The sequence below is a fragment of the Condylura cristata genome, unplaced genomic scaffold (assembly GCF_000260355.1).
Source record: "Condylura cristata isolate star-nosed mole 26May11 unplaced genomic scaffold, ConCri1.0 scaffold00016, whole genome shotgun sequence".
NCBI lineage: Eukaryota > Metazoa > Chordata > Mammalia > Eulipotyphla > Talpidae > Condylura > Condylura cristata.
The window spans coordinates 10,952,923-10,979,452 of NW_004567117.1; the positions used below are offsets into that span (position 1 = coordinate 10,952,923).

At 43.3% G+C, this 26,530-nt stretch overlaps 1 protein-coding gene and 1 pseudogene across 1 annotated transcript in view; one reads left to right on the forward strand and one right to left on the reverse strand.

Annotated features, from left to right (window-relative positions):
- Positions 1 to 26,530, forward strand: part of COLEC12 (collectin sub-family member 12) — a 165,958-nt gene that overhangs the window by 92,079 nt on the left and 47,349 nt on the right. The window lies entirely within an intron of this gene.
- LOC101637301 lies at positions 761 to 2,343 on the reverse strand (annotated as a pseudogene).

Below are 26,530 nucleotides of genomic sequence, written 5' to 3' on the forward strand. Positions count from 1 at the left end.
GCAGCGCACAGACTCATCAGAGCAACTACTCCTACTGAGAGTAGGTCTAGAGCAAACATGTTCACTCAGAGAACACAGACAGACGCGTAAGGCACGTCTTGATTCAAACCTTTGGCCTCTTGCATTTCAACATGAGGCCTTTTCCATTTACAGCAAACAAACTTTAGTGCTTCCATCATTTTCAAGGTTGCTGGAAAGAAGGCCCATGGACTCATTCTAGGGCTGCCTAGAAAGTTTCTGCTTTACAGAAAGGCTCCCAGGGGAACTGGCCCACCTGGAGGGTGTGTTTTTTCCCTCACTTGCACAAAAGCATCTAAGTTGACCAACCAGGGACACAGTCTTCCCATGAATGCTGAAAGAACAGCCAAAATTAGAAAAAAGAAAAATCTAATAGACAAAAATGCTAACTCTCTGAATCTTCAGTTTTTGTATAAAACTGTATTGTCTTTATTTTGCATACTTTAATTTCAGAACAAAATAGCAATCCACAGTATCTGCGCCTCTGCCAGTGTCTGAGGGGTAAGACTTGAGACCCTCCCCTCTTGTCTTAGGAAAGACACCAAAGGAAAAAGTACTAGGTGTCCGCCGAGAGAACCAGGTGTGCAGGGCCACCCAAGGCTACTGAGGAAAGATATGAGGACCGTGTATGGAGGGCACAAAGTCTCTAAGTAAAAACTCCTAGTTTACTTCTTCTAGTCAAGATGCATCCTCATCCCCCTCAAGACGGGGAGGGATCTCATCAGGAACAGCTGCACTGGACTCATTCCATTTTCTTTTTCTCTTCATCCTCAGGCAGCTCTAGGTCCCCCTTGGTAACTGAAAGCAGACTCTGTGAGCTACTGCATGCAGTACTCAGCAATAGGCTGCACCACATACAGCACCTCAAATCCTGCTTCCACACGCTCTCCACAAAGGCACATTGCTATGATCTTTGTTCTCACCAGTGATGTAATAGATGAACTTCTGCTTCTCTTGCATGCATGAGATATATTCTGAACGTGAAGTCATCTTCTCTCCAGACTTGGAGGTAGGAGCAAAACCTCAGAAAAGCATTGCTGATTAGAGTTTTCATGGATTCCAAGCTTAGGATTTGGGAGAATGCCTCATAAAATTTCTTATAGTTCTTGTCTTCTGCAGCTCATAGAAGAGCTTCATGTACTTCTTAACAATGTTTTAGTGAATGACCTTGAAGATTTTTCTCTTTTGGAACATTTCTTGAGCAGTGTTTAGGGAAAATCTTCAAAGTCACCCACACCATGGGTGAAATTTAGATACTTTGGTATCAGTTCACAGCAGCTATCCATTATGAACACACAACAGACATTCGATGTTGTTCTTTATCTCCTTGCTTTCTAAAAGGCCAAAGAGAGCCAGATGGGAATGAAGAACATTGGCCTAAGTTCCAACTCATCTTCTACAGAGAAGCACTTGACTGCAGAGGATCTTTCCAGTCTTTGGCTAGGCTCTTGTAGAATTTTCCATATTCTTGCTAGGTGATGTTATCAGGGTTTCTGGGCCTAGTCTTTTTTAGTTCCTGGTCAGCATATTTCTCCATAATCTTCTTGGGTTTTGTTTCTTGTTGTTTAACCCTTACCATTATCATCCTCCTCACCTGAGCTCATGTCTTTAATTTTGTGCTTTTCTTCATCTTTATCTTCCTCATTTTTTCCACCTTCATCTTCCCCTGCCTCATCATCACTGATTTCTTTCTTTCCTTCTCCAAATAGTGATGGGCTATTCTACGAACTGTGAGTGCTTCTTCAGCACTTCTTTGGCTTGACTATCCTCATGGTACTCTCTCTGGACTTATATACAGCAGAGTACTTGGTACCCTGGCCAACCGGCTTACCATGGTTAGTGTCTGCAGTGAAGCACCCCTCAGCAGAAGACTCCCAAGCCTACTGCTTCTCACCATAGTGTTTCCTTATCACAGCCAGGTAGGCAGAATAAAATCTGCCACCAAATTGCTCATTCATAGAGATATCTGCACCAGTGTGAAGAGCCTCCACAAATGCCTTATAGTAGACTTGGCAGTGGTTCTCACTTTATTCATAAGATCAGCCTTGGTCATTCCAATGCCTGTGTACATAAGAGTCAGGATACATTCCTGGGGACTGAGGATGATGGAAATTTTTAGATCTTTTCCACTGTCTAACTTGGGAGAGTCTATCAGGCTTTCATAATTAATTCTGTCCAAGGTATCAGAAGCATTACTGATCAGCTCCCAAAGAAAATTTCCTTATTGGAAAAGAAGGTATTGATAATAAAAGATGTAAATTGGACACATTCTGCCTGGAAGGTAAAAGTCTCCTCCTCCTCTCCAGAGTGCAACTCCTCAGGCATCTTAAATAAATGCTACAAATATTAGAGAGCAGGGTGGGTCGGGACTATGTCCAAGTCACATGTTTTAAGTTGCACAGGGGCAGCTCAAGAGAGCTGAACTGTTACTTTTCAACCCAAAGTATGATTTTTGAGGAGGCCCAGGTAAAGAAGGTTCACAGTACATTCACCTTCTGTGTTTTTATAGAAGCTTATTTGACATGTGATTAGATGGTGGAAAGAAGCAATGTCAAAAGCACAGAGTCTGTAGGGATTGAGGAAAAGAAAGCGCATTGATTTTGTTTTGTGATCAAGAATTTCTGAGTTGTTGCATGAATACTATTTGTTCCCAGAAATTAATAAGCTATGTGTTTCATTTATTGCCTGCTGCTCCTCTTTGCTGAAATACACTGGCTTTGGAGTCCTTATTACACCCAAACTGGCTAAGGAGGATAGTTTGCTGTAATCCAAGCTGAGAAGTGTGAAGGAATCTCAGGGGTGCTGAAGAGGGTGTTTCTCTGTCTAAAAAGCTAGTAGCAAAGTAATCACCCAAGCAGCCTGAGAGCCCAGGCCAGCTCCTTGGCAGTTCCCTCCATCACCGCGTGCTCTGTGCTGCAGAGCGCCTGTAAATTGCATGGTAATGGCCGGTGCCTCTGCAGGAATAAACATGTGCTTTGAGTTTTCCAAATGAGTCAGACGCACGCTGCAAGATAAATGCTGATCGCAAGCAGATGTGACATGTGCTTTTCAAAAGGGACTGACAGAAGGGGACTGTGATTATGATCTTCCACACTCTTTGAGATGATGGACTGACACTTTAGTGGGGTCCCTAAACATGAAACATTAGGTAGTGGATGCTTCCCCGCAGCCCCTTCTTTCTTCCCCTAAGAGGAATCTACATTTTAAGCCTTAAATGTAAACGTGTTCTGGCTCCAATTTGCCGGCTGACTCTAATCGCCTCGAACTTATATAAACTCTAGGTGAGTAATTTCCCCAAGTACAGTGCCCCCTTGGAATGTGGTGCTGCGAACTCAGATTAAACTTTTAACCTCACATTTTTCTGGTAAGGATTATTATCCATGTTTTTATTGTTTAAAAAAGGCAATCAGGAACTAAAAAATGTCTAGCGCTCTTTCCGTGGTTGGGTTGGGACACCACTCGTGAGCTGGGCCGAGTGTACCCCGCAGTGGTGGACACAGTTGGCCTCCCTGTGAATGCGGTGAGAGAGTCTGTCATGCCAGAATTGAAATTATAATGCCTGACACTCTTGTCTTCCCTATGACACCCCCAACTGAATTATGAAATGTTTGTAGGACCCTGCACCCTCCCAGCTCAACTGAAGAAACCTGGGGTCTCTTTTTCTGATGCAGACCATGACCCAATTGCCAAGTGACAGACATAACACACATCAGCAGAGCAGGAGGCCAGATCCTAGTTTCTGCTGCATTTTCCCCACATTCTCCCACACTTGGCTTTCACTCACCTCATCTTCCAACAGTGGGGTCAACAGATGCTGGGCTCCTCTAGAGTCTTTGGCAAACCAGCCCCAGATGCCAAGCTTGAGGTGTAATATCTCTTTGCAACCGCAGTCCCCATCCCTGCCCGGTTAATCGCTTGCTCACACCTTTAAATGAATGTTACTCCTTCATTACAAGGGTATTTTTCCCCGTCTTGGCATTGATGTGGAAACAGCAGGCCGATTTATTCTCCCAGGAGTGTCTACTTATTGTACTCAGTTTGTGCTTGATGACTACCAGCAGGCAACTGGCATGGTGTCCTGGAAGAACTGTGGGCTGGGGACTCAGGGCTTGGTTCTGCTGCCAGTGCACTGCATAGCCTCGGGCAGGTGACCTTTTCTGACAGCACCTGTGAAATGGGATATTAGACTCCGCGATCTTGTTGGAGAAGTAATAGTCTCATTAATCTTAATGTCAGGTTTCGAGGAAAGCAAACTCCAAGCCAGAGGTGAACATGGGCAAGTGTTAAGCTAGGAAGCAGACTGCCCACCATTTGGAGCAGCATCTCCAGGACAACTAATATGTTGTTATGCAACATTCTGTTGTAAACACTGTAATGCTATTTTTATGTTCTGTTTCATCATCCACTGGATATTTCACATTCTTCAACAAATGAGAAACATGCTGTATTCTGGCACTGGAAGAACAAGGGAGACCATGGTAGCATCATTTCTACTCCATTGTTTGGAAAATTAAATAATTGGTTTCTTGTGTTAACTTTCCTTAGCACAAAGATGCATTTTTACACTCGCCATGCACCCAGCACCCCAGGTTGCCTGCCCACCGCACTTCTGGGCCCCTTTTTCCTATAGCATCAAACCGAACCAGGTACACCTTTTTATGTTTCTGGCTTCATCTGATTGCAGTTCGGGTGTTAATCTCATCAGTGACAATCAGCTGGAATTTAGACAAGTCTAAAATGCCTTAAGCAATGTTAGCTTCCCAAGTATTCTTGTCTCCCGAAGAACATTTGAGGAGTAGGACAGCTAAGGTCTGCTCTGAGGGAGGAGTGCTGTGACCTTGTTACCCCAAACTCTGAAAGACCCCAGCACCTGGGTCCCCAGAAACCACCACAATAATCCACATGCAAGTACTGAGTGGCCTGTTTGTTACCAAGGTTGGGAAGAGGATGCAAGGGTCCCAGGTGCTGGTGCTGGAAGAGGAAGATAATTCACTCATGAATCCTATAAACATCTGTGGAGCATCTATTGGCTACCTGGACTGTGGTTAGACATTGGAGCTAACATCAAAAAAATGCAAATGGCATTGCCTTCTGAAAGTTTATGCTTTCACAAAGGATCCAATATGTATACACAACTATTGGAGTATAGTGTAAGTGCCACATTGGTATTATAAATGAAAAGCTGATGGAACAGAGCGAGGCACTATGAGTTGTGACAGGATCTCACAGGCTGACAGACAGGGAAGGGTGTTCCAGGCAGAGTGGCCTGCACAGGCAGATGCAGAACAACATGGCACGAGGGGGGGCAGTGCGCTTGGATTACAGCTACAGATTCATGGGAAAGAGTGGGAAAAGATAAGGCTGGAAAGCCCTTTCGGCATCTGGAAGACCATGCAGAGTTAATGTTCTCAAAAGGAATTTATGGAAGCAGATAATGTATAAAGAAGAAATTAAAATGTAGGATAAAACATAATGATAAAACATAAGACGGTGAAGGGGTAGTTGTTGATACACAGTTTACATGCTGTTTGTTGTTAGAGGTGGAACAAAAATGTGACTGAGCTTTCTAGATGCTAAAGCAAAAAGGGAGATGTGAACTTTGCTGTGTCCACATGGAAAAAAGCAGTTTCTCCCTTGGAATGAAGAGCCAAGGGACATTTCTCCATTGGTTCCTCAAAGGCACAGTGTGGGGGTGGAATGGGAATATCGTCAACATTATCCCCATTCTAGCCATCTTTGTACGACTGTTTCTTGAAATATCCCTCACTATAAGCCAATGGCATAATGCCAAAGCATAACTCATTAAAAAGAGCTGTAGAGAAGGCCAGAAAGATTCAGCCTAAGCCTGCTAGTTTTTGATGTGCAGATAGAAGTTAGGAATAGCAGTCCCTCATATCTTTTAGGCAATCATCCATGAATATTATTTCTTACAATGGGGACCTTAAAGTATGGGCAGCAGACAGTGAACTTGAGCTTCTATTCACTGGTAAGGACCTGAAGAACAAAGGATTTTGAACACTGGGTTATGTAACAAAGAAAAACCTTGTTCAAAATGTTTAATCATGGATAGAAAGTAGTCAGTCATCCTAAACAAATAGTACAGTCCCATGCTCAGTGCAAATTGACCCACAATTAGGGTTGGACTGCTAAGCAGATTTCCCTGATGCGACAGCACGTGTCTGTAAGTGAAGGTGGGTGCATAATATGCCCTTGTATTTTAGAAAGGAAATATTTGTGGGCTGAGAATCTTTTGCGATGTGGCCCTTTTCCTTAGCAGCTGAAGCAGTTGTGTGAAGCACAAACCCAGTTCTAAAGGCTGTGTGACTGTGGGTAGGTTACTTTTTCCTCAGAAGTCTTGCGACATTTGCCAAATTTCACCAAACATAAATAACAAATCCCACATATTTTTAAATTTTACAATTGTAAAATATATTCTCAACATTCCCATCAAATATCTAATTTGCATTGCATAAAAACCATGAGTAAGACTGTTGTGATTATCCCATCATACAGATGAAAAAAACAGCCCTCATCAGCATGGTGTAGATGTAAGGGTGGGACAACCGGAACTGTAACCCAAGTCTTTTGACTGTAGTTCACTTACTTTTCTACCTTCCTTCCCAAGGATCAGTAGTTTCCCAATACTGGACTGTAGGTCCTTAGCAGCCACCAGGGTATAGTAGCACCTATTGGAAGAAATCCCAGATACTGTAGGTATTCTGGTGCTCCCTGTTCTTAACTCAGGGAAATAAGGAGTGCTGAGGTGATGAAAGCAAACACTCCTGCTTCCTGGACCCCATTCATGCATGGCCCCAAGGCCACACTAGCCAATAAAATTAAAGTATTTGCTCTACTCTCTCTCTGTTTAACAAACATACAAAGTGTGTTGCTGGGTCTCCCTACTGGCCTAGGGGTTAAGTCTCAACACTGTCACTGCTACAGCCTGAGTTTGATCCCTGGACAAGGAGGTGACCCACGTATGGCATGGCAGACCTCTCCTGTCTTGCCTGCTGCTCCCCTTAAAGCGTATTTCAGTAAATTCACCTTTTCTGCTTCCCACTCTGTCTCTGGTCTATCCTTTTACCCCAGACACCTCTGTCCTACACCTTAGATCTTCTACACAAAAAATAATTAAAAAAAAAAAACCCATAAAATGTGTTGCATGTATGATTGGGTGAGTGTGTGTGTTCTCAGTATAATGAAAGTATCATTTCACAGTGTAGAAACTTCACATAATCTTACCTGTTAATATTCAACAATCAGATCTTCCCAAAGGCCCTTGCTTCACTGTAAATAAGGATGAAATAGAACTCTGTATGTTATAACTGCTTCTCCGAGTACTTAAGTAAATATAAATTATTGCCTTCTACCTACTTTTTCATCGACCTTCTGAAAACCCAATTTGTATCTAGTTGTTTGGGTGTGGAGTGGATAATTTGCAGGTATTAAACGGTTTTCTCTTCTTCCCCCTGAGAATACAAAGGTGGAAGGTAAAATTCAGACTTCGATGCTACCGCTGACTTAATTAATTGAATTGTAAAGTAGCAACCTGAACTCTAAAGACACACTCTCCTCAGGATCAGCAAGAGTACTCGTAACTATAACCACAGGTGCTCAAAAGAGATGATCTCAATACAGCTCCAATAAAAAAAGAAAGGATTTACTTATTTTTGCCAAGGAGGGTATTCCGGTCTCAGTCTAGGCAGCACACCTGATGACTGGGTATGTGTGCACACACTGTAAAGCTGAACAGGGACTCATAGCAGCTACTTGCCGAAGGTTTCCCAAAGCAGCCCATCCCCAAATTGAATAGGGTAAAAATTCTAGAATGTTCATTCCTGCTTGTTACTGTTTGGACACACACCTTACCAATCACCCCTTTCCAGTTGGTACCTATACACACTCTTAAAATGAGAGGACATTATCACCTCCTAAATCTCATCACATTCAAAACAGAGTTTTGGGAGTTTACAGAGACTGGGTTTGTAAGATGGAAGTTAAGGAGACTCACACACCTAAGAGTCACCTTCTCTTCCCATTGTTAGAAACAGAGTCCATGTTAAGTCAGGAGGGAACAAGACCCTCTGACAGACAAACCTGAGACTAGTTTGGAAAACCTGTCATTTAGAAAGGGCTTTGCAGTAAAGCTAGAAATCCAGATTTTAAAAAGGTGAAAGAAAAGAACGAAAATGAAAGGGACCAGTTTCGGTCAACGCACAGCTGCCCACAATGACATACACAGTTCCTCCTGGCACACATTGGTTATTTGGTGCCAACAGACAATGTCTGATCCAACAAGGCAGCAGACAAGGAATGTGCCAGGTCCTTATGTGATCTGCTGCTGAATGGTGACATTCGGGAAAACAAGGAATTCTTAACTCCTGGGGATCATAATCCATGCATTAGGAGTTGTTATTTTAATCCATTCACAATGAAAAGAATTGCTCTGCTGAATGACACTGAATGCCTTGAAATAGTGCAGCATCTCCCAAGAAATTAGTCACAGAGTAGTTTCTGCTTTGAAAGGTTCAACTCCAGGTTTCTGTAGCCTTTTGCAAAAAACCGCTCCTAGGAGAAGAAGCATTGACCATTTCTGTTTCCCTAATAGACCAGTGTTTGGACAGCAGGTCTGGCTTCCCTTCCTAGATTTTGGGAGCACCTGAGGCCAGCACTTGAGAAATGCAGATGTGATTTGGCAACGGACTCATGGTTCCTGGGAACTGCCTCAGCTGGAGATGTCATCCTGTGAAGTCAATCTCTGTGTTTGGCCATGTTTGTTTTTATTTGTGCTTTTAATGTTAGAGAAAATTCCATGACCATATTATCTTTGGTCTTCCCATTAGAATATATGTCAGTCACCAGAAAGCTGTGGGTAAGATTTGTGGATACTGTAGTAGAAAATGAATTTGCATTTGTGGCCTGATCTGTGTGTGTGATTTTGACCACAAATGAGGTTTCTATACCCATTGGTTGGATTCAGGATTAACAGTTTCTCACAAGTGCTGGGCCAAGTGTCCAGCTCCATTCTTCAGACTTCAGTCTGTGGTGGGACTATGTGAGCTTGATTCTTTCAGGGAATGGGGGGAGGAGTAGGGGTGATTATCCTGAGTAGGTAGAGGAAAATCAGGGATTTGTTATTTGTATTTGTTATCAGGGCTAAATTTAAGAAGCCCTAAAAGGGTTGCTGTTACAGTTTCTTACAGAATTTCCACTTCGTACATCAGGTCTTTGAATAACATTTTTTTTTTTAAGATTTATTTATTTGTTCATATAGAACTGGGATACAGGCCAGAGGCTCAGGGGTGGCGAGAGGCTTCACCAGAGACAGAGTGGGGAGCAGAACAGGCAGATCTATGAAGTACACTGCTGAGGGGAGCAGCGGGCGGGTCAGGAGAGGTCTGCCACGCCATGTGGACACCTCCAGGGCAGGCGGGAATCGAATTCATGCGGAAATGGCTTTAGCTTCTCAGTGCTGTGCTTTAACCCACTGCGCCACCAGAGAGGGCCAATAACATTGCTTTTTAATTCAGTGTATTAGTTAAATACATCACCCTGAAGTTTATGAGAAGAAAGCAGTTTGGGCAACATTAAGCAAAATGGCTGATTCTATACCTATTGTATTATACTTAGAAGAAACTATTGAGAGTATTAAGTGAGGCATTAATTGAATATACAGTGCCTTTTCATTGCTGCATAGTGTTCTATAGCATGGCTCTGGGTACTTGTGTGAAATGGACATATATCTTTTCAAAGTCTGCCTAAATTAACTTCTTCCCAACATTACATTGACTCAAAAATCTACAATTTTAAATTCCGTTATATTAATGAATTCATATTTTTAAGTACATATTAATACTCTTGGGAGAGATGGGGTAGGTTGCTCTACCTTCATACAGTTGTGGATGATGCAGCCAGAGGGCTTTCATTATTACGTCTGACTTATACACTCTCCAGGAGTGTTTGTTAGCTAAAGACGAGGATACTTGGAACCTAGGAAAACTGGGAAGAAGGGTACTGAGTTAGGTGTTTCAGTGAACTGTAGGCCTGTCTGAACAGGAGGACTGAAAGGAGCTTTAGGAGAAAGAAGAGCAGTGCCTTGAGGGAGGCAGGAAAACTCTAAAGATAAACTACTTGTGCTGTTGAAATGTAAATAAGCTGACCCTGCTTTGAGGAGGTAAAGTGTACACTGTCCCTAGGGCTTCCTGACCTGAAAGAAAGGGATTAATGGTAGGTGAGAATTTTATGAGTGCCGTACAAATAATTGATGTATTTACTCTTCAAGTTTCTGTGGGACTCAGATTTTGTGGCAAAAAACTGGCTTTTATGACACAGTTACTTCATGTCCCATCATTGCCAGGTGCCTCCAGTTATTTCCCCACCCGTCCATATTTTGTGACATAACAGCTTTCAGCCATGGGTGGCCACAGGCAATTAATGAAATGGCTTCAGTATATTAAAACTGGAGTTTACAAACTTCACTGGATATGAGGTGGCATTTGGAGAGACTCATATACAGACAAAAACTCTGAATGAATCTCTTCATAGAGAGGCTGGGGGACAATGCCTGCTTAGACTTGGACATCACATAAGCATCTGCAGTAATGATGGCGCCACACTAATTAAGACTAATGACCAAACAGCCATTGCCAGTGATCCAATTAGGTGGATTTAGCTGGACCTTATACAGATATGCCTGCTTAAAACATCAATCTCATTCAATTTTACAAGGTCTTTGTTTAAAATGAGGTGTTATTTGACTATAATAAAATAGTATAATAAGTCGTTTACTATGTCTTTCCAGTTGGAAGCTGAGTGCTACTCATAGTCTTAAAAATTACCATTTTAGCTGGAATTTTTTTCATGGTCTTATTACACATAGGGCTTATTACCAGGTTCTTTTTGTTCCTTATCCTTTGTACTATTCCATTGACACTGTTTTACAGTTCATTAGCCCCTTGACTAGAAGGTAGAAATGAAAGAAGGTGGTGAACCACACATCTGCCTATTTGATAGCAGATCTGGGAAACTACTTTCTGAGGAAGATAATGAAACAATTGGTTGAAACAGACCTTTGGGTTCACCATAGATTAATTTTCTTTTGATTACCTATGTCCCCAGTGTTGTGGAAAGCTAATAACAGATTGAACTGAACTGAGTATTTCTTGGTAAGGTAAAAAGTCAGCAGGATTCTTTTTAATGTAATATTTTGTCACATGCAAAGAAAACTACTGATAAACTCAAGATAATGAAGATTTAAGAAGTTACACATGTTTTATGCAAATGATTACACTGATTGAAATGATTTTTTTCATATCCCTATAAAGCCTGTCAACAAAGATTTTGAATTTTCCTAGCCAGATTATTATATATATATACACATATATATGTACACACACATATGTGTGTATGTGTGTACATACATATATATATATTTATACATCATTGTTCATTTTTGTACACTGATTTCTCCTTCGGGTGTTGTCCCCGTAAAACTCCCACCACTAAGTCACTCCTGAACCATCACCATAGTCCCTTGTAGCACAGGTTATTTTTAAGAACTATGAAAATATATGCCATAAAAAAAACTAGCAACAACAAATGTTGGTGAGGATGTGGTGAAAATGAACTCTCCTACGCTGCTGGTGGGAATGCAAACTGGTCCAACCACTATGGAAAGCTGTATGGAGGTTCCTCAGCCTACTAACAATGGAGCTATCCCAGCAGTTCCACCACTAGGGATCTACCCAAAGGACACAAACACTAATTAAAAAATATTTGTTCCCTATGCTTATGGCAGCACTGTTTATAGTAGGTAAGACTTGGAAACAACACAAATGCCCAAAAATAGACAACTAGCTTAAGAAGATGTGATCTATGTACACAGTGGGATACCATTCAGCAATCAAAAAAGATAAACTAATGTTATTTGCAGCAACATGCAAAAAAGATAAACTAATGTTATTTGCAGCAACATGGATGGAGCTAGAAGGGATTGTGTTCCATTAAATAAGTCAGAAGGAAAAAGAAAACTATCAGGTGGTTTACTTATAAGAGGGATATACAAATAAGGGAACCAAATAAGACATGAGGGGAAAATAATAACCATAGCAAAAAAATAAACAACTATAAATTAGATAAATTCTTCAGGGGAGGGGGAGGGATCAAAACAAGGGAGGGAAGAGCATAAGGGACTATGATGATGGTACACGGGTGAACCAGTGGTGGAAATTCTATGGGGACTACACCTGAGAAAAGAAAGCAAACATTGTAAAAAAAAAAAAAATGAAAAAGATGTAAAGTATATTTAAAAAGAAAAATACAGTTAACCAAAAAAAAAACTATCAAAACTAAGTCATCATCAAAAAAAAAAAAACCTATGAAAATATACCATTGTAATGGTTGTATCTGAATTGATGGTACAGTGAGCAATTGATGAGTTCTCAAATACATAAGAAAACATCACTGAGAGGTTGCACTAAAATATAGTCTTCAAATATTTTAATGGATTTTGCTGGTGGAAATTTCATCATGAGGTTTACTGGAAGTAGTTGTGACTCTGCCTCTTGCCATTAAAGCATAGATGGAGGGCGGCAATGAGGAAAACTGGGATGAGAGGATAAAGTAGTGAAAAGGCTAATATAGGGATGCTGTAGCCTCCACTGAATATTTGCTTTTTCTGTGGCACGCCTCCTGTTCACAGCCACATGAGAAATACCTTAGTGCTCTTTCCAGTTTCTTGTCTTAATATGAGGGAACACCAGCCTAAAGCAGGACATGCTTTATCCCCCTTAGAAAAAGAAATAACAAATAATTAAGACCACAGCTCACAGGAACCCAAGTTTATTAGCAATAAAAGGCAGCTGTGCTGACAACTCTACCAATTAATCTGCCAAAAGTGAGCTTGTCACTGTGTTAGAAAACAGGACTGGAAACATCCAGGGATCTATATAAAGTATAGACAACTGTGTTAGAGAACACGGGGAGCAGTGTGGCACCCCACCCTTCAGCCAATTGAGCAGAGTTCTGCATTCTTTGCCCAACAAAACCCTCACCATGTGGGGAGCCCCTCAGACCTGAGTCAGGTGTCCCTAGGAAGTTCTGGTGGAGACAGAAAACATTTTGGCAGTTAAAGTTCTGAACACCCTCAGCATTTTCAGTTGTGTTATTTTACTGAATATTCATAATTATCCTAGGGAAGGATAGACTTCTAAGTTTCCATAGGTGAGGAAATCAAGGCATAGAGCTTTCAAAGTCAGATCTTTTGGTTTCCTTTATCCGTTCTTCTCCCATAACCTGTATTTCCAGATGAAGCCTCAAGACATGCCTGTTCTAATCTGGCTGCCACAAATTTATTGTGTGACTTTGGACAAGTCATTTCTCTAGACTTCAGTTTTGTGTCTAAAAAAAGAGAGAGAGGTCATCTTACTAAACTAATACTCGGCACACTGTCCAGCAATTGTGCTTCTTGGTATTTACCCCAAGGAGTCAAAGATATGTCCACAAAGAAGTATGCACATGATGTTAACGGCAACTTTCTGCACAAATTGCCAAAGCTTGAAAACAACTCAGATGTCCTTCACTAAGTAAAACGATATAGTTGTGGTATATACAGACAATGGAGTGTTAATCAGTGCTAAGGAGGAATGAGCAATGAAACCAAAAACGACCTGAAGGGACCTTAAGTGCATATCACTAAGTGAAAGAAATTAATCTGAAAATGTTACCTACTACTGTATGATTGCAATTTTATGACATTGTGGAAAGAGCAAAAAGAGTAAAAATCAAAGACTATAGAGACAGTTGTCAGGGGTGTGGGAAGGGATGAATTAAATGGCACCTAGATTTTTAGCACCATGGAACTACTGTGTAATACTATAATGATGGAAACATGTCTTTATACATTGGCCCAAGCCACAGAGTTAGAACACCAAGAGTGAGCCCTAATGTAAACTAGGAACTTGAGGTCAATACAGTAACAGTGTTGTTTTATCAGCTGTAACAAATACCGGTGGGGTGGGGTGGGGTGGAGTGGAGTGGAGGGCAGTAGAATGGCATTAATCTGTGCACATGGGGGACAGAAAGAGTGTGCGAAATCCTGTACCTCCCCTCAGTTATGCTGTAATCTTAAACTACTTTTTAAGAGTCTTATTTTAATTTTATTTTTAAATGAGAAATTAGAAACTCTTTAGATCTCATCAAAATGTTCTCCAACTTTAATAGCACAGGAGCCTTCTTGTTAAAATGCACATTTTGATCCAGTAGATCTGGGGGAAGGGCTGTCTCCAACACATTTTCAGGTGCTATTTTTGCATCAGCAGTACATTAGGATTATCATTCTGGGGTTCCAGATGGCCACGACCACACCCTAGTCTTCCAGTCTGCCTGTGTTTGCTTAGGAGCCTTGCGGAGATGGTAATTCATGATGTTAGATGCACTGGATCTAGTTAGTACAGACTAAGTGGCTCAAAGGGACACAGGCTTAGGGACGTTTGTAATTTCTCCTGCTCAGTGGTCCCACAGTTCTTTGAAGGCGCCATTTCTCAAGGGCCAAATCAAAGCCAGACCTTTCCCACTCTACCCACAGCCGATCTGCTGATAGTCCAGTTCCCTCTAAGGTGGGCTTGCCCACTCTTAACACAGTCCTTAGCCACTCTGACTTTATCCAAAATGTGATCAACCTTAAAGGATTTCTGGTCACTGCCATTAGGGAATCTCATTCTTCCAAAGATTTTATTGATTTTGCACACGCACAGGCACCATCGACACATCAGATCAAGTTCCTTCCTTCAGTCTGACACCCTCTTTGTTCTGGGAGTCAGTATCAGCACTTCATTGCGCTATTTTCTGCCCTGATACAGTGCTGATTACTGCTCTTCAGAATGGTCAGAGAACACAGAGCAAATTTTCATGATCTCTATGGAGAAACATATTCACAAACTCAAAGGAAAAAAAAATATGGCATGAATTGAACTTTGTCTCCCTTTCTTTAAAGTCTTCCTTTAAACCACTTGTTTAGAGTTAGGTCTAATTAAAATACTTTAGAAATAGGTGGCCCTCCCTGGTGGTGCAGTGGGTTAAAGCACTGCACTAAGAAGCTAAAGCCACTTCCACATGAGTTCGATTCCCGCCTGCCCCGGAGGCGACCACATGGCGTGGCAGACCTCTCCTGACCCGTCCGCTGCTCCCCTTATCAGTGTACTTCGTCGATCTGCCTGTTCTGCTCCCCACTCTCTCTGGTGAAGCCTCTCACCCTCCACATCTCTGGCCTGTATCCCAGTTCTGTATGAATAAATAAATAAATCTTTAAAAAAAAAGATACTTTAGAAATAGGGGTTTACTGCTGTTGAACTCCTAAAAAAGTAGATGCTATCTTTTAACCTAATCTTTTTTTTTTTTTAATAACTCAGAAGGACACCATTATGTAATATTGTAGGGCTGTCAGGGGACAAAGGTAGGTCCAAATGTCTGACCTGAGAAACAGACTCCCCACCGTTCATTCATCTGAAATATTGGGATAATTAACTTGGACAGTCATATAAACAGCATGGACCCCTCTAAAGTGTTTGCCTCCTTAAATCAGCAGATCGCCTGCTGGGGTGCTGCCCAGAGAGGTCATTTAGTGTAGTTGCCTTTATTGCTGTGTTCTGAATTATTCTAGTGAACTGTATGATGTTGTGAGAAGAACTTTTAGGCATTTCCATCTTCTTGGGTTTATTCCTGTGTCCCAGTCTACTCATGGTTTATCCATTTGGTAAGGATTTGTTCACTTAATCAAACAAAAAGTTTTTCTTTACTGTGCAGTTGCTAATTACTAGCCATTGAGTTCCTGAAATCTGACACCTGGAATCACAAACTTATATAGGACCTGAAAGGTCATTCAGCCTAATTCCCTGTCCAATGCCTGATTTCCCTTCATGGAATCTCTGCCGCATGGGGCCGCGAGTTAGTCTGCACTTGTATATAAAGGCCTCCTAGTCTTGAGGAGTTTTCCTTAGTAAGAAAGCTTTCTGGCTGTTGAGCCGAAATCCATTATTTCTCTCTTGTTCCCATCCTTTGGAAGGACTGTAGGGAAAACAAAACAATAACCTTTTACATATGACAGGGCTTAAGTACTGATTATATATACAAGTCTCCCTACCCCCATGTCCTTTGCCAGTTGCCCTTATATCAGAGATCAGACTCTTCCCTGTTGGTTACTTGTCTATGAACAAGTTCATAGACAAGTTCAGCCCTCTTCATGTCTGTGACCCACAACTGGTACCATCCTTCCAGGCTTCCAGAACTGTTGTGGTCAGCCTTGGCTACCCATTGGAATCAGCGTGATCAGGCGTGGGCCTCACCTTCCTTGACCTGGGATATGGTCTGAGTTTCATGATTTGTAGAAACTTCTAGGGCATCTAAAATATAGCCAAGGTTGAGCATCACTGTTCTAGAGTCTTAATAAACCTGAGGCATTGTTGGCAGCTGAACAGGTTGTGTGTGTGTGTGTGTGTGTGTGTGTGCACAGATTGGTGGGGGTACAGGGGTGGGAGGAAATAAGGGGTAGGGTACAGGAGAAGCTTCAACCTGTTGTTGAGGTGTTAGGTCTGTCGACAGGCTGGGACTCACACTTCTTGATTTTTGTTACTGAATCATTTTTAAATCGACACAAAAACCAGTATAATCATAACATAAGCTTCACACTGAGGTAGCCAAGCTCGTTTTTGCCACAGTCCTGGCAGATAATACTCTATTTCACTCTCTAGGATGTCATGAGGCATTCAGGAGTTGGGATGTGAGGGGATATTCCTTTCCCTCCTAAGCTTCACTGCCCACAGCTGTCACATGCTGAATTTGCTGCTCACATAAATACCGAGGTCTTTTTTCCTCATGCTAGGCTGTTACCCTCATCTTCTATTTTGGCACTGTTTGCCAACTTAAATTAAAAATTCACTGTTCATAATGATAGCGGTCAGCTAAGAAGGGGTGACACAGCAGTGTGCCCCCCAGAATGTGTGAACTCCAGAATGTGCCCGACTTACCCACATATTCTCAGGTTGTGCTGGGAAGCCACAGACTTCCATGTGGGTTGTCCTGTACAATAGACAGCATGGAGACGCACACCAGAAAGTGGATACCACAGTTCACTGGCCCACTTACTGCTACCTTCACTTCTCATGATCTCACCTGACCTGCACAGGGAGCTTGTGATGCGCATAGTTATGCCTGTATCGCAGATGACAAAAATGGGGCTCCTAAGGGCTCAGCGGCCAGTAAGTGGGGAGTCAGAAGAGGAATGTGGGCTGTGGGCCATGCCCTCTCCATCACACTACACTGCTGAGGTAAGAAAGGCTCTTTTTCCCTTTGAGTTTCAAGCCAGCATCCAGCTTTTAAAAAAAAATTTATCTGAATCTCTCTGCATGCCAAGCATTTGCTAGGTTAGGAAAACTTGGTCCTGTGTGATAAGATACAGAACACTTAGAATATATTCTTCTTGCCTTGTGCAGTTTGCTATAAAAAAAAATAGTAAGGCAGACCATACACTTGTGAAAATAATTGATCATATATATTTTTCAAATTGAACTAACATTGCCACAGGTGTAGAAGGTATTCACTGCTACAAATGATTTCATAACTTCCCCCCTATAATAACTTCTAAGATTCTTTTTATTTCATTACATACAATCTATTATTTTTTGAAAGGTAGCTTAGTAGTCCACAGTGTATATGTATCAAAGAGTTTTAAATTGTTGCCATGGAATTGAGCCTGTATTCTTGACTGCATGAAAATAAGAAAGAAAAAAGGAATCTCTTTCATCAATATATCTGAATGGTTTATACAGGCAGACAACAACTTGGGAAAGGTGATTTGTAAGGCGGATGTTTGATAACTTAAAGGTACATTATCCCTAGGAATAATAGTCATCTTTTGGTTATCTGTGATGTCTGTTTAACCCACTGTGCCCCGGGTATGTGGTCGTGAAAGTGCTATCCTTGCTCCACTGAGTCTGTCGCAGAGGCTTAGCGAAGGCATTCCTAATTCTAGAAAGGCTCCTGTTTCCCCAGGGTGGCAGTGGCTTTTTTTTTTTTTTTTTGGTCTCTAGAAGATCATCGACTTGGTATACTTGCTTAACATGCCAAAATAATGAGTTCTTAACATTGTAAACCCAGTAGGTATTTTCCTGACGACAGGAGAACTGTTTTAATGGAACACAGACTACACCAAGTTTCAGAACTGCAGAGAAGCTCTTGAGATTTAGAGATCCCTCTTTCTTCCTATCAGTTATATGCCAGACTAATGAAAACTGAGGTTTTAGGGTAGAATTATGTCTGGTTTAAAAATTGCTTCTCCATAAATATTTCCTTCTCTACTTCCCTGCACATGTTTTAGGATGCAGGCGTTCCCTGCCTGTGCTTACCTGAGTCTGCTTCCATTAACTTTGACATTTATAAAAATCTCAATTTCAGTGGCTCTTTGGGAAAGTGTTAATTAAAAATAAAATTAAGGGCCCTCCCTGGTGATGCAGTGGTTTAAAGCACTAAGACAGTAAAGCCACCTAAGCATGAGTTCAGTCCCCACCCCCGCCCCAGATGATTGACAAGGCAAAGAAGACCTCTCCTGACCCGCCCCCTGCTCCCCTCAGCAGTGTACTTCGCTAGTCAGCCTATTCTGTTCCCTACTCTCTCTGGGGAATCCTCTCACCGCCTCTGCACTTCTGGCCTGTACCCCAGTTCTGTATGCATAAATTAAATCTTTTTTTAAAATAAATTAAAACTGACGGCAATAATAATGTGACTCTTTAGATAGAACCACTTGGTGGGGGCCAGTTGCCCAGAAGGGTGGAAAGGGATCAGGTGTGAGCCAGCACAAGACCCTGCACCTCTGTCTCCTGCCTCTCACCACTTTAATTGCTCTCCTCTCTCAGGCAAATCTGCATACTCTGCTTGATTGAAAGCTGCGCAAGTGAGGGCTAAGCACTTGAAGCCATTTAGCTATAAGATTCCAACTTGATTTCTGACAGAGCATTCCCTGTGTTCCATTCGTCCCAGCCCTGGGGCCCTGGACAGTGTCCGAACTAGATCCTGCAGCCCCAGAGATAGTGATGACAGTGTGGGGCTGGGGTGGGTTTGGGGAGAGTTGAGATCAGATGTTTATACATGTAGAATTCAAATGAATGCCATAGAAACAGTCTGTATGTGTTTAGGTGCTTCCTGTAGGGCAGGCACAGAAAGATATACAGTCTCCATTACAGTGGAAGTTGTGTGAAGGGGTGGCACTCACGGGCAGTGGGTGTCTAGGAGGCGAGAACCACTTAGAAGTCAGGCTTCACCCAGGAGCTAGAGTCTGAGATGGGTGATAAAGGATAAGTATCATTTGTGGAAGACAAGACAAGACAAGACGAGGTATTCCAGGCAGAGGGAAAAGCACATACGAGGGAAGCGTGAGACAATACAGCATCTTCTGGAAGATACAAGACTGGGACTGAAGGATGCAGGGGAAAGGCAGGGAGGGGGCTCCGATACGAAGGCCTTGGTGCCCTGCTGTCAGCTTAGGTTGTACATTTGGGCAGTGGGAAGTCACTGGCAAATTTCAGTCTGGGGAGAAGACATAGCAGGACCTATCGGGCATCAAAACTGAGGCATGTCTGCTAAAAATAATAAACGCAGGGGGAAGTAGGAATCTTTATTCATCATTGGGGAAAAATAAAACTCTTACCTCAGCTTTGGGGAGAATCCGTTGCTTTTTCCTCCGGAAAGAGAGCTTCATCTTCTCCTTTGTGGTTTCTGTGCTGGTGCTTTCTTAATCTGATCTTGCAAGCAAAGCTGCCAGATGGCTCCTGTCCGTGGAGCCACCGGGCCCTGGTGTGCTCACGTGTCTCTCTTGTCGGACTTGATGAATGAACTCTTCCCTCGTGCTTTGACCTTTGTTTCACCACCCTCCTAACTGTGCAGCACATGGACTGTTAGTGTGACCTTCCTGCAGGGAGACTCACTAGCCCCCTGGGGAGCAGACCACTTATCTTAAATCACTTGCTGGAGGTCACCCCCCCCCCCCCCAGAGGCTGCTTCTTAGTGGAACCTTACTTTGACCTGAATATATTGTGATCACTCTGAAGCTGGGTCTTTTTCTTCTGCTCTTGGTTCCTTTACTCTCTTTCTTTTCCCTTCTAGTTTCCTCTACTTTTGCTTTTCCAAAAAGTTTACACGGACCTGACTTGGAGTAGGGAACAAGACCTAGTGTTGGATTAAAAAGGCTAAGCAGTCTGCCCAGCCCTGTCTCATAGAGCAAACCTGGTGTGGGGAGGGCACGTTCCATACTTCTCCCACTCAGCCCTCACCCACAGGGATTCAGGATCTTTCCCGGTGGTTTAGATGCAACTGGCAAGATTGGACAGTCTGCAGTGAAGGATGCAGGGAGAAGTAGGGAAGAGCTGGTGAGGGCTTCCATCAGGAAGGCCTTTGTCAGCTTCTATTGTACACGCTGGACAGTGGGCAGTCGCTTCTTTCCAGTTCTTTTCTCCATGGAAAGAAAGAACTGGGAAGAAGGTATAGACTTGGCTGAAAATGAAAGGGGTGGCAGAGACCAGCTGGCATTTGGCATCGCAGATAAGACCTGACAGGGTAGCAGTCAAGTAGTTTGAAAAAGAAGTGGGGAAATGGGAAGAGGTATACAGAATCAGAGGTTCTTGAAAGGACAAGATAAAATAATAGTCCTGAGTAGTTTTCCACTCGGAACTTCCCAGTGGAGAGCAGCATGGACTGCCACGTGTGCGGAGCTAATTCTCTGTGACTTTGACAGTAACTGACAGGAAGTTAGTTGAGAAAACCTTTATTCTAAAGGACCTGCTGCCTCTGCCTCATCCCCTCTCACTAGCCACGCCCTGCCCAGCCCCATGTGACCCTCCTGCATTCCAGCATTTGATTCACAAAGCAATACAGCGGATTTTTTATTTCATAAGAATGGAAGAATAGTCTCGGACACCTGGCTCCATTCTTGGAGCTACTTTCCTTAAACAGTGGGGCAACTTAAAATAGCCACTTGGCTGCCTGCTTCTGTAGCAGTTGGTGTTTTTAATTCAGCACCAGGGCATACAGTCCATCCTCTGATGTCCTGTCAGCTCCGTGTGGCTGGGCTACCATGGAGCAAGGCGCACTCCAGGAAAAGTGCCAGGCAGGGAAAGTCAACAGTCAAAGTCAACAGCGGAAAGTGTGTTGGCTGCTCTTGGGTATTCCACCCACAAGTAATTGCTGTGGTATTTTTAAAATGTCTCTGTTGGGATATAGGAAGGGGTGATACTCAGCTGGGGAGCTGACTGATTGGCGCCACGCCAGAGCGTTGCTTGGTGCGTCACCCCTAGTATGGGGTTTGGGCTGAAGAGATACACAATCACACATTCTCCTTTTGGTTGAACTGGCATTAGGAACATGAGGTGTCTTAACGCCCAAATCAAGCCACAGCCCACTCAGTGGAGAGGTGTGGGTTCTACCCCACTGCCCCTGAGCCCCACTCCTTGCCAGGGGAGCCCAAGAGTGAGCTTTCACTGTGTCCAGTTGGTGGTGTCCCTGTGAGTCCCATGTCCCTTGTGCTACTCCGCTGGCTTCCCTCGCTTACTTTGGAAGGCAAGTTCTCCAAGTTCAGGCCCTGAACAGACACAGTTAGAGGCTTCTGCAGTACAAAGTAGTACTATCTTCAAAGCTACCAGCAATGCCAGGGCTCCCTCCTCTGTCGCATGGCCCCTAGCGTGTACCATCCTGAGGAAGCCCCAAGATTGCGCTGTCTGTGGGTCTCACTCAGACTTGGATGCCGAGGAGCAGCCATTGCTGGAGGAAGGAAGAAGGTGGCTTCTGTGTGCACAGTGACACTACCAAATACAGGGGTACGTGGCTAGTGGGGTACTTCAGCATCCGCTATTCAATGAGAGCCCAAGTTTGCAGCACTTCGGTTCTTAGTGTTCTTTATGACTTTGGGTCACCAGCCTGATGGGCATCAGATCCCCCTGCACCTGGGTGCTAAGTGCTCCTGAGTGCTGGTTTCTCTCTGCCATCTGGAAGCCATTAGCATCGAAATGGTTTCAGCCCCTGGCTATGTGCTCAGGGTCACAGGAGCAGCAGCCCCCCACCCCCAGTCCTAGGAGCCAGGAGCCTTCTGCTTCCTGTAGGATTTCCAGTTTTAAACCCAGTAAAGTCCTATCTTCCCGGCCACCTGCAGGCCGCCTCCTCGCCCTTCCCTTCCCTCCACTTTCAGACAGAGCATTCGCCCTGCATCTCTCCTTTCTCTGTATCTTGCTCATTTTGAAGGTTGGAAGGGAAGGGGGTGGGTAGGTACCTTTAAATAACCCCCAGGAATAGAGTTGCATTTCAGTTTCTGTGCTGGGTACATTTTATAAAATGGGAACCTCAGCAGATTTGTTCCTTAGCGAAAAGTAGAGCTCAGCCCTCTAGCCACCTAAAGTAATGATAGCAATGTCATTGTAGTGCAAAGCAGTACCTGGTAATGTGCCGGAAGCTGTATTTGTCCTACTCTAACCTTAGAATAGCCCTGCACAGGAAGCTGAGTCAGGGACAGTTGAGCAGCCAATGAAAGAGACGCTGGATTCTACCCCAGGTCTCCACAATCCAAAGCCCACGTTCTGGTGCCCCAATTTCAGCCTCCATAGGTTGGAAGCCCCAGGAGGACAGAGGAGCAAAAGAGGAACAAACATCTGCAGTTCACACTCGATGGTCCAGTCATGGGTTTTTCTAAGGAAGCAAAATGATCTTTTGAAAGGAAACTCACACAGTCTGTCAGCTTCTTGCCAACTCCACTATAGTACAACCTGCCAAAAACAGCCAAACCTTGTTTTGGGTATGAAAGCAGCTGTTATAATAAACTCCTCTGCTCTACCTCTTTTTCCTGTTATGGTGGAATGACTGTTTAAAGTAAATGTCTCCAATACATGGATTTTCTGGGGTCATGAAAACATTTTTTAATTGGCAGGCTCTTAAATTTTTTGGTGAAGTTAGGAAATAAATAAACAAACAGAATGCCACACACCATTTCAGGTCCCTGCAGTATAAGGCCTCTGGATCCTAGAGGCTGTATTATTCCCTACTCCTCACCCCCTGGAGCTGGAGGCTGCTCAGGTTTTGAGCTTGTTCCAGAATGATTAGATTTCTGTCTCTTGTCTCTCAGGACTTCTTTTTTTTTTTTCTTCTTTTTAAGATTTATTTATGCATACAAGAACTAGGGTACAGGCCAGAGGTGTGGGAGGTGAGAGGATTCATCAGAGAGAGTGGGGAGCAGAACAGGCAGATTGACTGAAACACACTGCTGAGGGGAGCAGTGAGCGGGTCAGGAGAGGTCTGCTGTGCCATGTGGGTCAACTCCCTGGCTGGGGATCGAACTCCAGCTAAAGCTGCTGTGGCTAGCTTCATAGTGCTGTGCTTTAACCCACTGCTCTACCAGGGAGCCCCTCTCAGGACTTGTAAAAGCAGAATGAGGGGCAGGAGTGTACAGAGCATAGTTCATGTCTGGATTTGAATTCTGGTTCTGATTTTAACACCTGAGAATACAGTTGGGAGTAGAACTGACAAAAAAAATCTCTGCTTGCACGAGACTTACATTCTTGTCAGGAAAGGTTAAAAAAGGTAAGGAAGGCCCTTACAGTGGGTTGGCACAGTGGGTTGGCACAGTGGGTTAAAGCACAGCCCTAAGAAGCTGAAGCCACTTCCGCATATGTTTGATCCCTGCCCCGGAGATCACCCACATGGTGAGGCAGAGGCAGACCTCTCCTGACCTGCCCACTACTCCCCTCAGCAGTGTACTTCATTGATCTTCCTGTTCTGCTCCCCACTCTGTCTCTGGTGAACCCTCTCACCCCCCACACCTCTGCCCAGTTCTGTATGCATAAATAAATCTTAAAAAAAAAAAGTAAGGAAAATAGATAGCATGTTAAGTGGATATAGGTCCTATAGAGAAAAAAAAAAAGGAAGGGGGATAGCGAATAGGAGTGAAGAGCTTGCAAAGAGGGAAACCTCTTTGACAAGGTGGCATTTGAGAAAAGACCTAAAAAGAGTAAGGGAGACCATGCAGGTATCCAGCAGAGAGTCTCCTAACCAAAGGAAACAGCAAATACAAAGGCCCTGTGGCCACATGCATGATGTGTTAAAGGCACAGCAATTAGGCAGACTGGAGTGCAGTAGAAGGAGCAAAGATGAGAGTAAATAAGGTCAGTGAGGTTGGGGCTATGTGGTAGATGATATGGAGGTCCTTGTAGGCCTTCGTTCTTTGTCTCAGTGAGAGGAGAAATTACCAAAAGACCTTGAGGAGAAGAGGGATGCAAATCAAGATGAAGCCAGATGTGTAGAAAGGACACTTCTGATTTGTTCAGTACAGCTGCTGCTCCTGCTGTGGTTCCCACAAGGACAGCTGCCAACTTTTTGAACAGACTGTTTAAGTAGGACATTTCTTAATGGAACATCTGGGCCTCGACTGTCAACATCGTACTTGCTGATTTTAGCAATGGATTAACTTTCCCCAACTTCTCCTGTATCTACATCCAGCCGCCTCCCTTCTTTTAAATGATTCTGTCCTTTGCTACCTTTGCTACTTAGCTGGCTGCATAGATGACTGTGGTTCTACACCCATCTTCAAGATGTGCTACTGTGTGTCTGTGACCAGAGAATCATAGATAAAATATTGTTTGGACAAGGTAACCAAGAAAATCAATGGGGGAAACGTTAGGGGGAATATGTTTATCAATGGCATTGTCCCCTCACTGGGAGATATGAAATGTCAGTGGCAGACAACCATAGAAATTACTAACACCTATAAATTCCTGTTGGAAAGTGTTATGATACCCTCATCCATTATATGAGGGGCCAGGCATCCCAAGTTTTGAGTCTCAGGTCTCTGGGTGGCTTCTAAAGCCTGTTAATATCCTAAAATCATATCCAAGTGTTTACCCATGTACATTTTTCTAGGGGAGGTTGTCATAGCTTTCATGTTCCTGGTTTCCTGAATGGCTTCATCACAAGTTGCAGGCCATATTTGCTACATTAGCTAGTAAGCCAGTGCAAGCATATGAAAATGTACACACGCCAAAGAGGAGTTTAGAGGGACCTATAACAGCTATATCTGCAAATATAACTTATGATGTTCTTAAAATAAGAAGATTGGTTATGTTTCTTAAAGTTGTGGAATATATTCTTGAAATCAAGGTCTACTGTCACCCAGGGTCTCTTTTGCTTTCTTGTTCAGTGACTAAATTGCCAGGAACTCACTATCTTAGATTATTTATTCTCAGATGCTCATTGTCTTCAAAACCCCTCCAATTTTAGCAATGCTTTATAGACATGCACCCGAACTGAGCAGTTTAAAACAACGTAAGCCTTAGATATTTCGGAAGCCCACCTTTTCCTTGGCTAACTTTGGGGATCAAGGTGCGAATGCAAGACAAGTCTGCACTTGGAAGAGGAACAAAGAGAAGAACCTAACGGGCAGTGTAGTGATTCTGGGACAGAATGGGGACAGAAGCATACATTCCTAAAGTCCCACTGGGACGCACTGGCTTCTGTTGCTCCCAGAGGCAAGGTGCATCTCTTGGATGAGGCGCACCTGTGGAGAGCCAGTTAGACATAGCAGCTGGAATTTGGGGGAGAGAGGTACTGCTTCCTCTGGGCACTAGAGTCTACCACAATAGCCAGTTCTGCCCAATTTAGAAAAACCTGTGAGGGCTCTTAACTGGGATTTGAAGGAGTCAACAGAAGAATTTGTTGAGAGTGACTGGTCCCACACTCTGGAATGCAAACCCTGCACAGTTTATGGTACATAATTATATACAAGAAACTATGAAGGACATACAGTGGGTTTTGATATCAGGTTCCAGTTCCTCCTAACTAAGGACCTGGTGAAAACCCATCATCACTGAAGCTAAAGAAATAGTTCTGGTCCTGTCTGAATCTGTTTCCACACATCCACCCTGCCTTTCCCCGGTGTCAATCTCTCCGGGGATGGCTGCCCCTGCTGGCAGCTTAGATCACTGTCGAGGAGAGACAACATGACAGGCCACACAAGGTCAAACATGAGAACCTCAAATCTGATAAAAACTTTAGCACATAAATTGTATAACACGAGTCTGTATTCTACAATTACATCGAAATCTCACATTTTTTAATCAAGATGGAAATGTAAAAAGAGTAAAACTATAAAAAGGACCCTTCCTCTAGATCAGTGTATCTCATTTCTGCTGCCATCACCATTTAAGTTTTGTTCTGGCCAAGGGATTCTTGAGTCATGGTTCTCACTAACTTGAATATACTGGTAGGAGACAAACTGAGGCATGTTAAGAATTTTAGAGTTTGAGTAAGTCAGTTTGATTCAGGCAACACTGGAAGAGTTTAGAAGCCAATATCATAGGGGCTCTGGGCAAGACTTATGCAGAGAAATGTAGAAGTAGGGTCCTCCCTGGTGGCACAGCAGGTTAAGCACAGCACTGTGAAGCTAGCAGCAGCCAGGGAGCTGACCCACAGGGCACGGCAGACCTCTCCTGCC